Genomic DNA, 22,692 nt, shown 5'->3' on the forward strand with positions numbered 1-22,692 from the left:
ATTAATATAAGAGTATTCCACTTCCTTGATATGTCCCTGGTGGTCCAGTGGTTAAGGCTCTGCACTTCCAATGCAGAAGGCACAGGTTCGATCCCTGCTTGGGGATCTAAGGTCTCACATGCTGTGCAGTGCAGCTTAAACAAATAAATAAACACTCTTCTAGAAAACAATCATTGGGAAGTGTAATACATTACAGAAAAAGAATGTTTAACTTCCTTAGCACATATTAAGCAAACACGTGCATAGGTAATAGTAGTTCTGATCAATAATTAATATTTTTGAATTCCAGAGAAGATTAGTCTTCTAACAAAGACAATCGGTACAAAATATGTCACTGGCAGGAAGAACAGAATAGTGAATATAGTCTGAATGGGGAATTAGCAAGGTTCTCCATTAGAGCCCTGTTTGTATGCTGTGTGTTTGGAATAGAGTGGTTGATGTTAAGAAATTGAACAGAGGAAAAACTGATCAGAGCTTAACAAAAATGATAACTTCATCTACACGCACATTCAATTTGTACTACTTCAACACGGGTTTTATCCTCACTGGTAGCACAGCTACAGTTGAGGGAATTATAAAATAGCCAAAAGAAAGAAGAAAGGGGGAGCAAACTTAATGTTTACTTGTTGTAGGGCGAAGAGAAAGAGAATCTTAATGACGTAATGAAGATGTCAGAAGTATATACCGTGGGTTACGTTTGCTGTGCATTTAATAATATTTCCAGTCTTATTTTCAGTGCAGTCCAAAGGACCGAGGAGATTGCCAATTGTGCTAATGACGTGTTGATATCCTCTTCATATTTTCCACAGTGAGGGCTCAGTATTAAAAATAAAAAGACTTTACTTTATCGCTCATTCCACAGCTTCTCTCCCTGAAAGGAAGCCCACGTGGGCTGGGGCTTAGGCCAGTCTGCGAACCGGTCTTCTCTTTAAAGACGACGTTACTGAGACGTCTTTGACATATATAAGTTTTACATATTATGGTATACAACTTAATGTTTTTATATATCTGGATAAACTGTGAAAAGATTACCATGATCAAGCTAAATGACTTCTTCGTTGCTTCTACATAGCTACCCTGTTATGTGTGTATGTGCTGAGAAGATTTAAGACTTACCCTTAAGGGATTTCCTGTGTATACTGCAGTATTAGCTATAGTCACCGTGCTGTGTTAGACATCCAGAATTTACCATCCCGCATGACTAAATCTTTGTACCCTTTCACTGACATCTCCCTATTTCCCCCACACCACCTCCCAGCCCCTGGAAACCACAGTTCTACTCTGTGTTCTTACGAGCTTTGCTTTTTCGGTTCCGCATAGAAGTGAAGTCTGCAGTAGGTATCTTTCTGTGTCTGGCCCATTTCACTTAGCATTGTATACTCCAGCTTCATCCATTCTGTCTCAAATACCAGGGTTTTCTTCTTTTTACAGACTGAATAATTTCAAATTGTGTGTGTATATATGTACAGACACACAGTTTAACCTTGAATCACGTGGCTGTTAGGGGTGCTGACCCCCAAGGTACTTGAAAATCCTGACTAGATAGCTAAAAAATAACTAATATCTTTGTACAAGCCTCCTTATCTGTTGTTCTACAGCTTCAGATTCAGCCAACTGCAGCTCCTGTAGAACCTATTTATTGAACAACAACAACAAAAACCCAGGTATAAGTGGCTCCACTCCAGTTCAAACCCATGTTATTCAAGGGTCAGCTTGTACACACACACACACACACACACACACACACACCCCGCAATCTTCATCCACTCACATGTGCACACCTAAGATGCTTCTGTTTCTCGCCTATCGTGAATAACTCTGCAGTGAACACGGAGTGTAGACGTTTGTTTGAGACACTGATTCCATTTCCTCTGGATCTACACCCGGAAGTGAAATTGCTGGGTCATGAGATTGCTGTTGTTTAGTCGCTGGGTCGTGTTCGACTCTTTTGGACCTCATGGACTGCAGCCCTCCAGGCTCCTCTGTCCGTGGGATTTCCCAGGCAAGAGTACTGGAGTGGGGTGCCATTTCCTTCTCCGGGGATCTTACTGACTCGGGGTTTGAGCCTGTCTCCTGCGAGGCAGGTGGATTCTTTACCGCTGAGCCACCAGGGAAGCCTGGATCGTAGAGTCGGTGATGGAGACCCGTCGCGGAGACCTCCACGGAGGCCCATTGTAATCACACCATTAAAAGTCAGAGACGATTCTGAAAGCAGCAAAAGTGACTTGTTACACACAAGGTTCGGCAGAAACCTTGAAGGCAAGAATGGTGTGAGATGATATATTCAAAATGCTTAAAGGGAAAAGACCCTGCCAACCAACCCAGTGAACCTGGAAAGAGTAGCCTTCAACAATGGAGAGGAGACGAGGTCTTCTCAGACAAATGAGAGCTGAGGGAGCTCCTCGCCACTAGACCTGCCCAACAAGAAATGCTAAATACAGCTCTTCAAGTTGCATCAGAAGGACCCAGCTCCGCAAGACAAGAGCACAAGCAAGTATGAAACTCATTGGCAGCATTCAGATGTAGGCAAAACCAGGTTAGACTCTACTACAGGCGTGGGTAATCATTTTTAATCCTCACTTCAGGGTTGAAAGACAAAAGTGTTCAAAATAACTGTAGCTAAATATTGTTAGTGAGTGCACACCATAAGCAGATGTGACCTTCGAGTGACCTTTCCCCTCAGTGCTCCCAGAGGCTTGGCTTTTGTCCCCAGGGGATAAACCTTTCCAAGAGGCTCAGTGTTCAGTCAGACTGTCTCCCAAGGGACCAGCCCCAGATCACTTCACACATGATCACATAGGTTGGAATTTTCACATGAGTGCTGTTCAGATGAAGCCTACTCTAGTTCTATTTATTTGCATTTTACTCTGGATGCTCCACTTAGCATATTAAATATGTTTTAAAAACTAATATGTGGGTTCAGAACAAGCTTGGTAAGTCATATCTTCACCATGGTCCCTATCCTTCTATAATTAAATGTGTTATCAAATTAAGTGGGTTGGTGGCTTGAGGGAAGACATTAACAATATTTATATTTTACTTAATAATCAATGTTGAATACTCCAAGGTTTGTCTTCTATGGGAAGATTTCTTATTCAGAACCTAGAGAGAAGAGAATTGAAGAGAATTCTCTTCAAAAAGAATTCATTGTTGACTTAAGAGAAAAAAAAAATTCTAGGGAGGCTATTCCAAGAATCTACCACTTAATTTCTGTAAGTAAAATCTGGTATGAACATACTCTTTTTTACTGAGGAATATTTATGTAAATAAAGCAATAAAACTATGTATATATATATATGTATGTCTATAATACACAAACACAAATAAGTAACAATTACTGTGTAGCTTGGAGACGTGTGTAAGGCCCTGTTTGAACTTGTAAGGAAAGATAGAAATGTGGCTGTTTTATACGGAGGATATTCATAAACTGAGACTTATTTTGCTATTTCTTTTTCCAGTTCCTTCTAATTATTTATGGCATTATTTTGTTTACTTTGCCTGTTCAATAAGCTTCTGGAAAGAAGGAAACGAGACAATGCAGGTGGAAGTATTCCAACAATATAGGCTTCCCTGGTAGCTCAGACAGTAAAGAATCTGCCAGCAGCGCAAGAGACCTGGGATGACTCCCTGAGTGGGGGAGACCTCCTAGAGAAGGGAATGGCAGCCCACTCCAGTATTTTTGCCTGGAGCATTCCCTGGACAGAGGAGTTTGGTGGGCTGTAGTCCATGAGGTCGCAAAGAATCAGACACAATTGAGCGACTTTCACTTTTTTCACTTTCGTCCGAACAGTCTCTTTTTCATCCAAAGATGTGAATTTTAATTCATTTTTTTCCCCTCCAAAGTGACTCTGAATTATTTGAATCTAAGGGCTCCCAGAATTTAATAGGAATTTAATTCTATATTAAACCTAGACTAAAAGTCGAGGGGATACACTCTGAGGATGTGAGATTTCTGGAACGTTTCTTATATACTGATTACCTGACACTCTGCTGTGCTTTACTCTGATACCATCAAAACCAAAAGCTATAAGACTTAGGGACAGCAAGAGGAGGGGAAGTGGGGCAAGTATGCTGTTTTTCATATGTGTCCTTAGATGGGAGGAGAAAGTGGGCAGTGCTCATTATGGGGAGGAGAGGGACACAGACAGAAGCCTAGAACTGGCCAATAAAAGGTGTAAAAGTGGGTGAAGAATTTGCCTGCATCTGTGATCCCAGCTCAGGTGGCCAAATTGACAGATACTTGTATTTGGGGGCTCTCTCTTAGTGCGTCCAGTTAGAGTCACCTGAATACCTGGGTGAAGTGCGGTTCTTTGCAGCCTCCCCCAGAGTTCTTGAACCAGAAATACTGAGGGTAGCCAAGGAATCTGTGTCTTAGAGAGTTCTTTAGGCGCTTCTGTTACAGGCTGTTTGAGAATCACTGCCCTGTGTAATACATATCATCTCAGAAGCAATAATTTTTAAATTCAATAGTAATGTATATCATGTATTTAGTACAAACGGGCAGTGAATTTTCAGTACAATAAGCTGTGGCTATAATGATGGTTAGTCCTTGTTAAACACTATAATCTGCTGGGAGAAAAGCCCAGGTTGGGAAACTAACATGTATAATCATAGATTTTACTGTTTATAGTGTCCTTAGAAAAATGGCCCGGGGACCCCTCAGGTGACCTGTACACAGATCTCATGGGAAGTGAGAAGGGCTTGTGTGCGTGTGTGATCCAGTCCTGTCCAACTATTTGTGACCCCATGGACTGTAGCCTGCCAGGCTTCCGTGTCCATGGGATTCTCCAGGGAATACTGGAGTGGGGTGCCATTTTCTTCTCTAGGGGGTCACCCCGGACCAGGAATCAAACCGGTGTCTCCTGCATTGGCAGGGGGATTCTTTACCATCGAGCCACTAGGAAAGCCCTTGATGGGCCTGAGTTTCAATAATTAAAATCAGCTTTTAGGTAATGATGTTGCAACTGGTCCTCTGACCACAGTGCGGGCAGCAAAGATCTGGCCCACGGCCCCTGTTACTTATACTTGGCAGTCCTGTGCAGCCCCTGGAGCCATCCGAAACAGGGGTTTGCATGTTTGTGGGAAAGCGAAAGACAGAAGGCAGGAGCACGTTGGGGCTGTCTGAGGTCATGGTCTCCCCTCCCTTGAATTGTGGCATTTGTTCATCTGTCTTTAGGAAGCCATTCGATGCTTCTCAGAAAGTTTGGAAAGCAACCATACGTTGCTAAAATTTTTATGGTCACTTTCTATTAATTTCACACCTTCAGAGGGAGAGAAATATAACTTTAGATAAAAGTAAGCCCATCGCACAGGACAAGCCGTATGTAACTCCTGCCGTGGAGACTGCACTGTGCAGGGCCATCCAGAAGAGTGCACACTCCTGCTCTGCTTAGGAAAGCTTTCACTTCAATTTTATTTTGAACATGAAAGCAGTGTCTTTTTTGAAACTAAATTTAGCTTTAATCGCTGACTCATATACGTGGATCTTGCTGTATAACTGCAAGGATAATACCAAGGGAGCTTTTTCGGTAACCTACATTGTTTCACTGGGCCTCCCAGGTGGTGCTAGTGGTAAAGAGCCTGCCTGCCAGTACAGCAGGCATAAGAGATGCAGGTTTGATCCCTGGGTCGGGAAGATCCCCTAGAGAAGGAAACGGCTACACACTTCAGTACTTTCGCCTGGAGAATCTCATGGACAGAGGAGCCTGGCGGGCTATATAGTCCCTAGGGTCACAAAGAGTCGGACATGACTGGAGCAACGTAGCATGCCCATTTCCTTCTGCAGTTTGAAGAGTTTTCCCAGAAATGACTGAAAATATGGTCTCCACTTTAATAAAGGAAGCTGGGTGGTGCTGAGTAAGTGGTTCTGTCCTTTAAGCAACACAGTTAAGTGCTTAGATGTGTGGCATGGCAGAGCAGCGGCAGTGCAGCTGGTTTAAGTGGAGCCCATTTAAGCGGAAGGCTTTTTACTGCATCTGACTCTGCTCTTTTAGGGCTGGTGAACTTGTCCTTAATTGGATTTGATCCCTCCATCATGCATGGCTGAAGACAAATTTTAAAAGCATACACTTTAACTCAGTAGAGTTTCCTTGAATTATGCAGTTTTATATTAAGGTCGTTACACAGATTTTACACAACTTGAATTCTATGCATGCACGTCAGTCTAAAATGTTATTGAATCAAAAGAATAAGCTATAGTAAAGCTATATTTTGATGATTAACAGTCCTAACAACAGTAATTGCAGAGATGAAATATTTACCCTGTCTTGGCCTCAGAAACCTTGTTTTAAATACCCATTCCTGGAGTCAGGTTTTTCTGAGTTGAAGCTGGCATTGCCTACAGCTCTGGGCTTCCATTTCCCCAATCCTAAGCTCAGTAAAAGAGAACACCTCTTTTTTAGTAACTACAGAAGAAAGCCTCACTCATCACCGAATGCTATGGTAAATGCAGGGAAAGTGGGTAGGAGGTTTCAGAGTCAGCCCTGACTCTCTTATGGAGGAAGAAATATTTTCTGCACAGACGTACATGGAAAATTGCGAAGTCCTTCTGTGGTATTACAGAAATTTCAAATGTCATACATATTAACCAAGTTCTTGCATCAGTTCAGTTCAGTTCAGTTCAGTCGCTCAGTCGTGTCCGACTCTTTGCAGCCCCATGAATCACAGCACGCCAGGCCTCCCTGTCCATCACCAAGAATGAAATCTTTCTTTTTCCCCAAAATCACATAATCTTCACAAACTTAAAAAGGGCACTTTGGCCTCTAATAGATTTTATAAAAGTGCTTCTAAGAAAAATTGGCTCACAGCGTCAGTTTTATATATTTACCTTGCGGGCAGGATTTGACTGATTATTGGGGCTTCAAAATAATTTGAACTTACTTTGAGAAAACTTTTGAACTTGGAAACATTTTATTGCCTGTTGTTCTTTATGAGTGCGTATCTTAATATTTAGCGCTTAAAGTGATTTTTTTTTTTAGTTATTAACAAACACTTTACTGATGGATAGCCTTGGCTTTCAGTTTCATGTTATTCTGTTAAAAAGAAAAAATTATTTTATCAGGATGGACTGCAAGGAGATCCACCCAGTCCACTCTAAAGGAGATCAGCCCTCAGTGTTCTTTGGAAAGAATGATGCTGAAGCTGAAGCTCCAGTCCTTTGGCCACCTCATGCGAAGAGTTGACTCATTGGAAAAGACTCTGATGCTGGGAGGGATTGGGGGCAGGAGGAGAAGGGGACGACAGAGGATGAGATGGCTGGATGGCATCACGGACTCGATGGACGTGAGTCTGAGTGAACTCCGGAAGATGGTGATGGACAGGGAGGCCTGGCCTGCTGTGACTCCTGGGGTCACAAAGAGTCAGACATGACTGAGCGGCTGAACTGAACTGACTGATTTCATGTTAACCCCTTTGAAAATTCCATCCAAAGCTCTTTTTTAAAAAAATTTTAAAAGTTTCTTTTTAAATTTTTAATTGGGGGATAATTGCTTTATAATGTTGTTTTGGTTTCTGTCATTCAGGAATCAGCCACAGGTATTCATATTTCCCCTCTCCCCTGAACCTCTGTCTCACCCATCCACCCCTCCAGGGTGTCATAGGGCACCAGGTGGAGCTCTTCAGTCATAAAGCAAGTGCCAAGGTGGCACTAGTGGCAAAGAATCTGCCTCAAATGCAGGAGACGCAAGAGATCCTTCAGGAGGAAAAAGGCAGCCTGCTCCCGTGTTCTTCCCCGAAAGTTTCCACGGACAAAAGGAGCCCAGCCGGCCACAGTCCACGGGATCACAAATGGTTGGACACAACCGAGTGCACGTGTGCGTGTGCACGCAGACACACACACAGACAGACACACACACACAGAGAAACACACACAGATACAGACACACACACATGGACAGACACACACAGACACACACACACACATACACACACACATACACACACACAGACACACACACACAGACAGACACAACACAGACATACACAGACACACACACACAGAGATACACACACACGGACAGACACACACAGACATACACACACACACAGACACACAGACACACACACAGACACACATACACACAGACACACACAGAGACACACATACACATACACACACACAGAGACACACACACAGAGACACACACACAGAGACACAGAGACACAGACACACAGACACACACACAGATACACACAGACACAGATACAGACAGACACATATAGACACAGACACAGAGGCACACACAGACACACACAAACATACACACAGACACACACAGTCACCGCACACACACATGCGCACACACACATGCACACACACGCACACACACACGTGCGTGCGTCTGCCTCCCTCATGGTCATGTGCGTGTCTGCATGCTGCGCTCGCCTCCCCCGCGCGCTCCTTCCCCCACTGTGTCCGCAAGCCTGTTCCCTGCGTCTGCTTCTCTGTAGTTGTGCTGAAAATAGGTTCATCAGTATCATTTTTCTAAATTCCATGAATATGCATTAATGGACAGCTATGTGTAGAAGAGTGAAATTAGAGCACTTCCTAATACCAAACACAAAAATAAATAAACTCAAAAATAAACTAAAAGCTTAAAGACCTAAATGTAAGGTTGGAAACTATATATATACACAATTCTTAGAGAAAATCATAGACAGAACACTCTTTGACATAAATTGCAGCAAGATCCTCTGTGACCCACCTCCTAGAGTAATGGAAATGAAAAAAAACAAAACAAACAAATGGGACCAATTAAACTTAAAAGCTTTTGCACAGCAAATGAAACCATAAACAAGATGAAAAGACAACCCTCAGAAAGGGAGACAATAATTGCAAATGAATCAACTGACAAAGGATTAATCTCCAAAATATACAATCAGCTTATGCAGCTCAGTATCAGAAAAGCAAACAACCCAATCAAAAAATGGACAGAAGACCTAGAAATTTCTCCAAAGAAGACATTGTGGTTGTTGTTCAGTTGGCCAGATGTGTTCAGCTCTTTGCAAACCCATGGACTGCAGCACACCAGACCTCCCTGTCCATCACCATCTCCTGAAGTTTGCCCAAGTTCATGTCCGTTGCATTGATGATGCCGTCCAGCCCTCTCATCCTCTGATGCCCTCCTCTCCTGCCCTCAATCTTGCCCAGCATCAGGGACTTTTCCAATGAGTCAGTTCTTCACATCCGATGACCAAAATACTGGACTTCCAGCTTCAGCATCAGTCCTTCCAATGAGTATTCAGGGTTAATTTCCCTTAAGATTGTCTGGTTTGACCTCCTTGCTCTCCAGCGAACTCTCAGGAGTCTTCTCCAGCACCACAGTTTGAAGACATCAATTCTTTGGCACTCTGCCTTATTTACGGTCCAGCATGCACAACCAGTACGTGACAACTGGGAAGACCACACCCTTGACCACAGGGGCCTGTCAGCAGAGTGGTGCCTCTGCTTTTCAACACACTGCCTAGGTTTGTCGTAGCTTTCCTGCTAAAAGGCAAACATTTTCTGATTTCATGGCTGCCGTCACCATCTGCAGTGATTCTGAGCCCAAGGAGAGAAGCTCTGTCACTGCTTCCATCTCTTCCCCTTCTATTTGCCGTGAAGTGATGGGGCCGATGCCATGATCTTTTTTTTTTTTTTAATATTTAGTTTTAAATCAGCTCTTTCACTCCGCTCCTTCACCCTCATCAGAGGCCCTTTAGTTCCTCTTCGCTTTCTGTCATTAGAGAGGTATCACCTTCATATCTGAGGTTGTCGATGTTTCTCCTGCGTTGTCTTGGTTCCAGCTTGTAGCTCACCCAGCCCAGCATTTCTCATGATGTGCTCGGTGTATAGGTTAAACAGACGGGGTGACAGCAGGCAGTCCTGTCAGACTCCTTTCTCTCTCCTGCACCAATCAGTTGTCCCATACAGGGTTCTGATAGTTTCTTGCCTTGCATACAGGTTTTTCTGGAGGCAGGTAAGATGCTCTGGTATTCCCATCTCTCTAAGAGGTTTTCGCAGTTTGTCATGATCCACACACTCAAAGGCTTTGGCATGGTCAATGAAACAGAGATAGATGTCTTTTTGGAATTCCCTAGCTTTCTCTATGATCCAGTGAATGTTGGCAATTTGATCTCTGGTTCCTCTTCCTTTTCTAAGTCCAGCTTGGACATCTGCAAGTTCTTGATTTGCATAATGCTAAGGCCCAGCATGCAAGATTTTAAGCAGGGCCTCCTTAGCATGGGCGGTGAGTGCAGTTATCCCATGTTCAGCACAGTCTCTACCACTACCCTGCTTGGGAACTGGGATGAGGACTGACCTTTTCTGGTCCTGTGGCCACTGCTGGGTCTTCCAGATTTGCTGACATATCAAATGCAACACGTTTATGGTGTCGTCCTTTAGGGCTTTGAATAGTTCTACTGGGATTCCACCACATTCAATAGCTTTATTAGCAGCAGTGCTTCCTAAGGCCCGCTTGACTTTGTACTCCAGAATGTCTGGTTCTGTGTGGAGACCGCGCCATCCCAGTCATCTGGTTCATCTGGGTCTTTTTTATGTAATTCTTCCATCTCTTCTTGATCTCTTCTACGTCTACTAGGCCTCTCGTGTCTGTATTGTTTATTGTGTCCGTCTTTGGGCATATGTTCCCTTGGTACCTCCAGTTTTCTGAAGAGATCCCTAGACTTCCCCCTTCTATTGTTTTCTTCTAGCTTTATACACTGCTCTTTAAAGAAGACCTTATTGTCTCTCCATGCTGTTTTTGGAAATCTGCATTTAGTTGGATAAGCATTTCCCTTGACACACAGACAACCAATAAACACACGAAAAAATGCTCAGCATCACTCGTTATTAGAAAAATGAAAATTAAACCTACAACGAGATGTCACCTCATACCAGTCCAAATGGCCATCATCAAAAAAATCTACAAACAATACATTCTGGCGAGGGTGTGGAGAAGAGAGAACCTTCTTGCAGAGTTGGTGGGAATGTGAACTGACCCAGCCACTATGGTGAACATCATGGAGATAAAAAAAAAAAAAAAATCCAAACTAGAAATAAGACTACCATACGATCCAGCACACCCGCTATGGGCATAGACCCTGAGAAAATCATAATTGAAAAAGACACATGTACCCCGGTGTTCATTGCAGGACTGTTTACAATAGCTAGGACATGGAAGCAACCCAGATGCTCATCAACAGAAGAATAGATAAAGAAGCTGTGATACAAAGGAACAGATTGGACTCAGTTCTCATGAGGTGGATGAACCTGTTATACAGAGTTAAGTGAGTCAGAAAGAGAAAAAGAAAACTTTCATCCAGAGTACTTGAAAAACAAATTTGTTAGCTATTATTAATAGTATAAAATACTTTACTCTGAGTAACAGCATTTTTATTTGCCTTTTGTTTTCAACCTGAGTTTCTCTTAGAATGGGAGCTTTTAACAACCATGTATTTTAAGATACTGTTAATTGTATGATATATCCTAACAGTGGCATGGTCGAATTTTAAAGATCGTGTGTGTTCAGTTGCTCATTTGCTTCTGACTCATGGGGACCCCGTGGGTTATATATAGCCTACCAGTCTCGTCTGTCCATGGAATCATCAAGGCAAGAAAACTGGAGTGGGCTGCCTTTTCCTTCTCCAGGGGATCTTCTCAGCTCAGGGACTAAAAATGTGTCTCTTGAGTCTCTTGCATTGGCTGGCAGATTTTTTTTTTACCACTGTGCCACCTGGGAAGCCCAATGTAAAGAGTAATTACATATAAAAAATAATTTTTTAAAGACTTTGGAACGTGTATACAGGAACAGGAACGTTGCTCAGTCGTGTCCGACTCTTTGCGACCCCATGGACTGTAGCCTACCAGGCTCCTCTGTCCATGGGATTTTCCAGGCAGTAGTACTGGAGTGGATTGCCATTTCCTTCTCCAGCGGATCTTCCCGACCCAGGGATTGAACCTGAGTCTTCCGCATTGTAGACAGACACTTTACCATCTGAGCCACCAGGGAAGTCTGGAACGTGTATACCAAATAAAATCACATTTCCCATGAGAGCAATCGTTTTCTTTTTATTAACACACAAACACACACATACACACAAAACACAAAATACATACATATCGCCTGTTGACTTTGGGGAGAGGAGGAGGAGGGACCTTCACACAGTGGCCTGCTGCTATGCAGTGTGCTTGGCATCACTCTTAATATGGTGCTGTGTTATCAGAAATTTTAGTGGCAAATGTAAAAAAAAAAACAACCCTCAAAACTGACAACTTAAAGCCTGAGTTTATTGACTCGCTAATGAAAAGTTGTGAGTGGAGGTCAGAGAGGGGACTGTGGCTGGGCTGAAGCCTGGCCTCGGCCGTCGGGCTGTCCCGGCTGCACTGCTTACTGACTCCATGCAGTTTTGCTTACTTAGCGCTGCATGCTGTGAGAAGTATTTCGCAACAAGTATTGGCAAGTAAGGGCTGCTTATTCAGCCTCAGTCTCACTGTGTGCGGTGTGCGGTGTTGCATGAGCAGACGGAGGCGTGGCACCTAGAGAGCACGCGGCATTGCGGCATTGCCGTCCACTTTCCTTTTCTGAGTCCTTTCTCTGCCCTTTAACCAACGTTTTCCCGTTTTCCCCAAATCCCAGCCGCTGGCAGCCGTCACTCGACTCTGTTTCTGTGAGTGTGACTTTTTTAGGTTCCGCATGTAAGTGAGACAATACATAGAGTGTCTATCTCTGACTTATTTCACTTGGCAGAATGCCGTCCCTGTCCACTCATATTTTCACAGAAGGCAGCGTTCCCTTCTTTTTATGGCTGAATAATAGTCCATTGGGTATAAATACAGTTGATCCTTGAACAGTATAGGAGTTAGGAGTGCCAACCCTCCATGTAATTGAAAATCCCTAATTTCTTATAGATTGTACTTAATTGAGTCAGTTTTTCAATCTGTTCTGATAGTCTGTCTTTGTTGGTTTGTTTCAGCTATTTACACTGAATGAAATTACTGCTACGTTAGCACTGATAAATTTATCATTGGGTTACATGTTTTCTATTGGTTCTCTCTGATTTTCTTTCAACGTTTTCCCGTCCTGCTTTCCTGTACATTGTTGAATGTTCTGTTCGTTTTCCTGTGTGGGTCACTCATGGGTCTGCTCAGAAAGGTATACCCAGAGTGAGGACTCCTTTCCACCGGCAGTTTCGTCTCGCATCCCCCTCCTTTTATTCTGGAGGCGGATGGGGAGAGTTGCTTTTCGCTCTCCTTTATTTACTTCTTGGTCGTGGTGAGGTTGATCACTTGCTGTCCACCCCACCATCTCTGCAGCTGAGAATGCTGACTCGGCAGCGTTACTGAAAGGTAGGGAGGGCGCCAAGGACCTTTCCTTGAGTGCTGAGGTCTCCAGCCAGCCTGCCTTCTTTTCTCCTTCAGTCTTCTGATGCTCGCTCCATATCTTTCATCAGGGGTTTTACTTGTACTTAGCAGAAGCAATGAGGTAGAACGTGCCTCTTCTTGCCTCAAACTGGAAATGTGATCTGTAGTAAATTTCTTAATCATTTGTATTATTTTAATGTGGCCCTTGCACTGTGCATAAAATAAAATCACACCATTTGGGGATTGCTGTTTTGTATAGAACCTTCCCTTCTCTTTCTGTCTCTCTACACACACACACACACACACACACACACACACACACACACACGTGCACACAGAGTCTGTGTTGAATATTCACCTTCACAGCCTGGTTGATCTGCTTTCATAAATCTCACAGTCCCCATGTTATCGAGTAGGATATCAAGGAAACTTTATTTGTGGGGATGAAGAAAAGAAGATGTTGATGCTATGACTTATGTCCCAGAGCCAAAATACTATTTAAAAATACCACCGTTTGTTTATTCCTACCAGGAAAGGAGTATTTGAGGGCTTTTTATTTAAAAAAATCATTTATGTAAAGCTAGCTAGTGTTTTATTAAAAGAGATGAGTTAACGGCACTTTAAGCTAATAAGCCATTTAGGAGGCTTTATAAAGATCTTGAATTTTATTCCTTGGGGGGACAGTGGCGGTTTTCTGCTCTACTTCTTCATTCTAAAAAGGAATAATTTAAGACAACTTCACAGTATTTACACAGTCTGAGTCTATTGTGTAATATTTTCATAAGATAACAATTTCAGGGAATGACTTAGACTAGTTAATCTCTTCCTTATGTGTTGAAATATTTTTAATATTTTATACAAAGTACATTTTCTGGAATCACAGAGTAGGAAGAAATCACTACTATATTCTGTAAATATACGTTTACTGACTTTTAGATCAGCTACTGTTAAAGACCTATGGCTACGTTATTGCGTTTTTTAAGTATTAATATTTCCAGGGTGCATAAGTTTCTGCAGTGTCAATAAGTTAAAGACCGTTCATTCCTACTCCTGTTCAGTGACGTCTCTGCAACTCAGCCGCAGCAACATGTTTTCTAATTTTTTTTTTAATTTTTAAATTCCCTTGGCTGTGTCCCTGAGCATGTAGGGTGCTTAGTTCCCTGACCAGGGAGCGGAGACTGAACCAGCACCCCCTGCAGTGGCCGCCTGGAGTCCTAGCCGCTGGGCCGGCAGGGCGGTACCGCAGGCCATGTGCTTGATTGGACCCTGGCTGCGTGCATATCGAGGTGCGTTTTGAAATACCTTTGGGCTAAACAGCCTCTTGCATTGATCTGCCATCTACTCAGGGAAGCTTTCCCTCTCTTGTTCTTAGTTCTCTCCTTGTCTAGCTTAAGTCACACTATTCCCTTTACCGTCACCCCCTTGCATGTTCCCTGGAGCACCGGCCGAGCCCCTCCCTGCTGCAGCCCTGCACCCAGGCGGGTGAGTAGGGTGAGTACCCCAGCACAGAGGCCCAGGCTGGCTTGCTTCCTGCTGACGTCAGCATCACTGACTTGCCCTGAGCTCCACAAGCTGCCGGGAGTCCGACCGTGTTGCCCTGGTGTATTTTTTCTCTCGATCCACTGGATGACTCTCATACTTCCCCTCACTCCCCAGACCTGCCCACTTTTCTCCCCGTTTGGTTCTCTGTCCGTGAACTCGCTTCCTCTTTCGCTGTGAAAACAGAAGCCACCGCCAGGGCCCCCTCGAGCTCCCCTCATTCCTCCTTCTCTGGACAAACACCCTTTCCCTCGCCCCCTGCATCCCCCTCCCTCCCGCCGCCGTAGGTCCTGTTTTTCCTGGCCTGAGTCCATCCTGCGGTGGTTGACCCCAGTGTCTCCTGACACGACCTTTTCCTTCTCAGCTGGATGTTCTGCATCATGATCCCAACATCGCATTTTTCTTTCATCTTAAAATACTTCTTGTCACCTCGTTTTCCCCTCTACCTTACACCGCACTTCCCCTTTGTAGAAACCTCCTTGGAAGAGCAGTTTGCATTAGCGGCCTCCAATTTCTCCCCCACTTTTTTCTTGCCTTCACCTTGTCCCCAGACTGCTCTTGGAGGTGACCGGCGACGCCGTGCTGGTGAGCAGGTCAGCTCAGCCCTCCTCTCATCTGACGCACAGGAGGCAGATCACTCCCTTCTCAGCGAGGGTGACCTGCCCTAGGCCTCTCCTCGTCTGCTTCTTCTCCCCCCTTCCTGGACAGTCTTCTCTGTCTGTCTGCTGTCTCCTCTCCTCCCTGACCTCGGAATCTCAGGGGAACTATCATTCTATCTGTTTTATTTCCTTGGTGATTTCATCCAGTGTCCTGACTTTAAGTTTTCTCTAAACATTGGTAACTCCCAACTTGTATTTCCTCACCTGGATTTCTCCCCTAAGCTCATATAGCTATGTGAGACCCGCCAGGATGACTGCTACTTAACACCTTGCCAATATGTGACCAGCCAGCCCCTCACTTGGAGCACGGCCCAACAAGCCCCTGTCATTCCCCTTTAAGATCTGCTCCGCTCAGCTTCACGACCGTTTGCTGCTGGCTTTTATCCTCACTGTCCTCCTCTTCTATCTCGTCTCATCCCATCATAGCCATTCAATACTATTCTAATAATTCTCAGCAGTCTACCCTCAGCCAATCAGGTGGAGTCTTGCTATCGAAACAGAATTCAGATCGTGTTCCTCCTCTGCTCAGAATCCTCCAGTGTCTTTAAGCTGGGCTTGGGATAAAAGCCAAGTCCATATGGGGACCTTCAACGTCCGTCTCCAACACATGTTTCTTTTTCTTTGTGCTCCTCCTTCTGAGTTCAAACCCATTGTCTAAGGCAAACACAGCACTAAATAGGACTCCAGAATTCTGACAATCTGAGAAACTGGGATAAAATGATGGTACCTTCTATCTAGCACTGCTCAGAGGATTAAACAAGTTATAGTGTATAAATCAGAAAAGATTTATTCTTTATTGATTGATTTCACCACAGGGCCTTTGGACTCCCTGTTCCCTCTGTCTGAACTACTCTTACCTAGAAGAGCGCATGACTCACCTCCTTCCCAAATTAGCTCTTTACTGAAACGTCCTCATTTCACTCGATCCTTCTTCACGCTTTCTGTGTCCACACTGTGACACCTCCATACACAAACCTTCTTTTCCCTTCCCTCCATATGACCTGTTATTCAAAAAAGCATTTATTGTACTTGTTGATTTTATCTGTTTTCTATCTTCCCCACGTGAACCTAAGTTCCATGAAAGCGAGGACTTTTGTCAGTGTAGTTTACTCTTGTAACTTCAATACCTAGAAAAGACTCTGGCACATTCTGGATACTCAAGAATGTTTATAGAATGGTTAGAATGAATTAACTTTTCAGGCTGGAAAAGAATCCATGTAATATAATTGTTATAACTTTATTCGAGAGAATATTGCTTGGGAAATGAGACATATAACTAGTTACTCCATAAAATCCAGAATCAATCATTGTAGGAAAAAAAAAAAAAAACCATTTATCTAGGGTAACAAGTCCTGTACGTCTTTAGGGATTGTGTTTTGCAGGCCATTGATCTTTCTTTATAAGTGCAGGTCACACCATTCAACACCTTTCTCTAGGTTTTAAGTCCATGGACAGGTTGAACAGAGGTGTCTGCGGCTGGCTCTGCATCTGTGCACTGGAAATCCTCTGTGCGTCATCGCGCACCTCCTCTTGCCAGGCAGGCTCACCAGCTCAAAGCACTTTCTTTTCTCATCTGAGCAGGCTCCCGCTTTAAGATTCGTTAATCAATACCTTTTCCCATTTACATCGTATTAACAGGCAATTTAAAAGTGTAATCAAAGACTTCAGCAATTGGGCTGATTATGCGTGCTGAATTAAGTCTGGGGCTGCAGCCTGCGGGCTGATCCGTGGATGAGGTCCTCAGCTGGGGAGTGAAGGAAGCAGGGCTTCTCTCTGCGCTGTGAGCTCGGCGGGTGGGCGGGGGATATTGATCTGTTTCCCTTTGTGCTTCAGTGCTCGCCTGGTCAATTATTTACAGATCACCGAGACGGGGATGTTCAGGAGCCTCCGAAAGAGGCGGGGTGATTTCCTGTGCTTAGAGGCTGGCGTCAATGATGAGGTCATAATGTGAAAGCACGTGGTTGGAAAGAAACAGATTCGACCCCGTGGGTGATGACCAGGGGGCTTCATCAGGGTTTCTCTATTTTATTTTTGATTGATCTGTATTGGAGTATAGTTGATTTACGATGGTGTGTTAGTTTCTGCTACACAGCAAAGTGAATCAGGCATGCACATCCATGTACCCACTCTCAGTTTTAGATTCTTTTCCCTTGTAGGTCACTACGGCCTACTGAGCAGAGCTCCCTGTGCTATCCAGCAGAGCCCTGCTGGTTATCCACCACATATATAGTGGTGTGTGTATGTCAGTCCCAGGCTCCCAAGTTGTCCCTCCCTCCGGCCCACACCCACGACCACCAGGAGTTTTCTATGTCTGTGACTCTACTTCTGTTCTATAGATAAGTTCATTTGTATCTTTTTTTAGATCCCACATATAAGGGATATATGGGATTTGTCCTCTGTCATGACTAATTTCAGTCAATATGACAGTCTCCAGTTTCACCTAATTTTTTATTTATTTTATATAGTTCCCTGTGATATACAAAAAAGGTCACTTTAAATAAAAACAATTTGGATTTAAAGCGTCTCTGCATCTCTATGTTCTATTTTGTGTGGCCTTCCACGTGTCGAACATGGCCCCATCAGAAGGAAAGCACAAAGTTGGCGATTCATTTTGCTGTATGGGTGTAAAAATGGATGGTCGCAAATCTCCCTGCTACTTTTAAGAGTCACTGCTGCTAGTAGCCCATGGGTGGAGGAGCCTGGTAGGCTGCAGTCCATGGGGTCGCTAGGAGTTGGACACGACTGAGCAACTTCCCTTTCACTTTTCACTTTCATGCATTGGAGAAGGCAATGGCAACCCACTCCAGTGTTCTTGCCTGGAGAATCCCAGGGACAGTGGAGCCTGGTGGGCTACTGTCTCTGGGGTCGCACAGAGTCGGACACGACTGAAGCGACTTAGCAGCAGCAGCAGCAGCTGCTAATATGGCACGCATTTTGTAATAAATATTTCTCAAGAGCCTGTTTGTCTCAAGTCCTATGTAACGTCCCAGGAATATAAAAATTGAAGAAGAAAGCACTTTAAAATTTCTTTTTCTAAGGAATTAATTATGAGTATTTTATGAGATAAATAATAGTGCTATGAACTAGATTATATTAATAGTCACAAAATGTGGATGAAGAAGTTGACAGTTTAGCTTTCCTTTGAATGATATATGCAGTATCACACCTCTGGAAAGCTGTGGAAATAGAATTCAAGCTATGCTGGCCTGCATTCAGAAATAGTACCTCTGTGTGCTGTGCTATAGGCTAGGAGCTGGGTCGTAGCCCACCGAATCCATTCGCTGACACCCTACCCTGCAGTGTGACTGTATGTGGAGACTTGGCCTGTAAAGAGGTGGTTGAGATTAAAAGAGGTCATTGCAGGGCAGGGCCCTCACCTAGCATGACCGATGCCTTTATAAGAGAAGGAAGAGGCAGCAGAGGCATGGCACACGGCACAAGGCCATCTGAGGGCACAGTGAGGCCGTGGCCGCCTGCCACTCAGGGCCGCCACGCAGGAGCCAGCCCTCCCGCGTCTTGCCTTGGACTTCCAGCCTCCAGACCTGGGAGAAATGCTGTCGAAGTCAAGCCGTCTATGATCATTAGCTGCGGCAGCCCGAGCAACTAGGGTGTCCTACCTTGTCCCAGGGGTACTAAATCTCCTTTGGAACTTGGCTCTGTGTACAATAGATGCGGAATAAATATTGACTAATAGAGGCCCTTCAAAGACACCCTAAACCAATTCAGCAGAGAGATCCCAGCCAATCCTGTGGCAGCAAGCCCACTGGACTGATGATAAGCCGCCTATTGTTGAACCTATTGCGGCAGGAGAGGCCCCACCATCCAGACCTGCTCGGTGGCTGGAGGACTTCCAAGAGGTCTCTGGAAGCAGAGTGAATGACCGGAAGCTGTCGAAGGAGATGGCGGTGGCTCAAAGGTGAGAAACGACTCTGAGTACGTAGAGGGGAAAGCCTGCTGTGGAAGCACAACTCGTTTTAAAACAAAAGAGAGAAGAGATCAGTAAAATGTGATGAATACAAAATTTTTGAGTGTGCCCATTCTCAAGCATGCTCCGCACCCCTGAGTAGTTTCTAAAGGAGAGGTACTTCCCAGCTCCCCTGGTGGCTCAGTGGATAAGAATCCGCCTTGCCAGTTCAGGAGACAGGGGTTCGATCCCTGGTCTGGGAAGATCCCACGTGCCTCGGAGCAAGCAAGCCGGAGCGCCACTACCGAGCCTGCGCTCTAGAACCTGGGACCCGCGGCTCTGGAGCCCGCCTGCTCTAGAGCCTGCGCTCCGCACCAAAAGAAGCCGCCGCAGAGAGAAGCCTGCCCACGGCATCTAGAGAAGCTGCCGCAGAGAGAAGCCTGTCCACGGCATCTAGAGAAGCCGCCGCAGAGAGAAGCCTGCCCACGGCATCTAGAGTAGCCCCAGCCCCTCGCCAGGACTGGAGAAAGCCCACAACCGTCAATAAGTAAATAAGTGAAAATTCAAAAGTATTTAAAAATGTTTTATATGAAAATGGAGGTGAGCTGCTCTAGGATGAGTTCCAGTTCAGATGCCAGGAAGAATGGTTTTTGGTGCAGATTTATTCAAACTGGTGACAGGCCAGTGCCGTCATCTCGTGTTGGTTTAGTATTTTCCCTGACAGTGTTATGGCAATGAAGACGCTGACTTGCGTCCGTGATCCATGTTGAGTAGCTGGCTAGGTCTTTATCTTATGTTTCGTTCCAAGCAAATCCTTTCTGGAGGCGGAGCCAGTGGCAGCCTTCCCCTGACAGGTGGCGTTCCTGGCAGCCACATGGACAGCTCACCGGTGGGCTCTGAAGCGCCTCCAGAACAGTTAGTCTGGACTTGATTCTTGTCTTATATAAGAGAATTAATGTTCCAAGTTTTTTTAAGAATTATATTATCTGTGAAGAAGTAATACAAATAACAGGCGACAGCTTCCTGTGCACGATGAACAGCTAAAAGCATCTTCCACTTGCTCGATGCTGTAAGACTTTAACTGTCCAAAAACTTTTATCCAAAGAACAGCAGAGGAAAGTGCACGTGGAATGCTCATGTTTCCCCATTTGGAATGAACCAAGAAACGGTGTTAAGATAGTGCTTACAGCATGTTCTTAGGCCGGTGAAACTCCAAACCCGGAACTGCTATTAGCTGAGGATGTGCTAAGCCAGGCCAAGGACCTTAGGCTCCAGAGATGCTGTACCTGTCAGATCTTTGCTTGCCGTAACAGTTAGAGGCTGCACTTCTACTCCAGGACTGATGAATGTTTTACCCTCCCAATGACATCCTTGGAAAAAATGTTTCATTTGGTAATTCAAAATACCAGAAGCTCCAAAGGCACCATTTACACGTGTGCTGTCATCTAGAAATGTCTTATGTACAAGACGCCCTTTGGAGATGCACAGTTCTGTGTGTAGCAACCTTCCTCTTCCTCCTCCACCTTCGTAACCACAGTCCTTTACTCTGAGCACCACGTTTGTGCTTCTTGTATTTCCTTTTCCTAAGATTTGTTACCTCTTGCTCCATGAAGGAATTTGTCAGTTATAGCAAAACAATTTAGTATTTGGAGGGATTACCTACCTGAGGTCCTTTGCTCTCTGATAGTCGTTTGAGATTACTAAACTCAGGGAAAGAATAACATACTTTAGAATTATAACTTAAAGACCATAGTTCATAATACCATAAGTAAAGTGTACCACATTTATTTTGCTTTACAATGATTGAAAGTGTGTGTCTACGTATCTGGTGACATTTATTATAAATTTAATATTCATGAAGAAAACAACATCGCTTTTAATTTCATGGTGGTACTGTTACTTGTCACAGGCTTCCTTTAAACAAAATTCCTTTTCAGTTCAGTTCAGTTCAGTCGCTCAGTCGTGTCCAACTCTTTGCGACCCCATGAACTGCAGCACGCCAGGCCTCCCTGTCCATCACAGGCTTCATTTAAGCAAAACTCATTTTGCTGATCTTTTTAAGGTGATGTATTTATTCTTCATGCTATTTATGTAATTTCCATGAGAGGGCAGTAGAGGACCTGGTTCTGATGTTAAGAAATTGTGCCACATGAAATTTCTTTTCAAAAGAGTCCCAGCCTTTGAGTTACCATTTAGATAGTATTAAAGCAGTTGCCACCTTTGTCAGCTAAATGCTGTGGGGAAAGGTGAAGCTTTTTTTTTAATGTATTCTTTTATTGGCAGTAGTAGACATCATTTCACATAAATTTTATTCATTAATAACATTCAGTGGTTTTACTACCATTTTGATCAAGTTAGAAGGTTATGGCTTTTAAATTTATTTATAAATAAATATCTAAACTAGTCAATTTTGGTCTATTTTTTTTTAATTGAGAAAGTATCAAATGTTTGTAGGAAAAAAAAAATTGGATAAATTAGTGTGGATTCAGATGGCTGTTCTATTTGCCCTGTTACTTGGTTGGTTGATACTAATTTTGGATGTGTGAGAAGCCTGTGCAGCTGCCTTCCTCCCGAAGCCAGCAAGATAAGCGTTTTCTTAATTTCAGAATCATCGTTTGTATGACCATCCCCCACATTTAAGTTGGCTCGTAGCTAATATTCCCACATATCAAGTTAACTCTGTCACAAGAAACCCATTCTGCAAGCTGCTTATCTTGGCGGCACCATTATGAAGCCGTATGACTCAAAGGATGGCTTATGAATGGTAACGGAGTTTCTGTTTAATCTCCGGGAGAGCACAGACCTCATGGCATCAGAAGCATGTTTCTGCTTCTAATAATGTAAGCCATTATAAGCTCCGTACAGTATTCTGTTCATAACTGCTTAGATATCATGACGTTGGACCTACCCAATGGGAGCTCCTAACGCACCGTAGAGCCTGGGTTTGGAGTCCTCAGCTTAGATTTTGTCCATGACAGAGACGCAGAGGGCTTCCCTGGAGGCTCAGACTGTAAAGAATCTGTCCGCAACGCGGGAGACCTGGGTTCAATCCCTGGGTCGGGAAGATCCCCTGGAGGAGGGCATGGCAACCCACTCCAGTGTTCTTGCCTGTTCTTGCAGTCCATGGGGTCGCAGGGTCAGACAGGACTGAGTCATGGAGAAGTGATTTGGGGCAATTTATGTCACTCTCCTGAGACATTTTCCTGAACCGTTTAAAAAGAATAATAATTCTGCCTGTTATATGGGGACGG

General features: G+C 44.2%; 1 protein-coding gene and 1 non-coding gene across 2 annotated transcripts in view; both read left to right on the forward strand.

Annotated features, from left to right (window-relative positions):
* ZNF385D (zinc finger protein 385D) overlaps window positions 1-22,692 on the forward strand; it is a 1,012,338-nt gene that overhangs the window by 243,250 nt on the left and 746,396 nt on the right. The gene's annotated exons all lie outside the window — the stretch shown is intronic.
* Window positions 34-106, forward strand: TRNAG-UCC (transfer RNA glycine (anticodon UCC)). The gene has a single exon. It is a non-coding gene; the product is annotated as a tRNA-Gly (tRNA).

This window comes from Ovis aries, chromosome 26, assembly GCF_016772045.2.
Source record: "Ovis aries strain OAR_USU_Benz2616 breed Rambouillet chromosome 26, ARS-UI_Ramb_v3.0, whole genome shotgun sequence".
In the NCBI taxonomy this organism is placed as follows: Eukaryota; Metazoa; Chordata; class Mammalia; order Artiodactyla; family Bovidae; genus Ovis; species Ovis aries.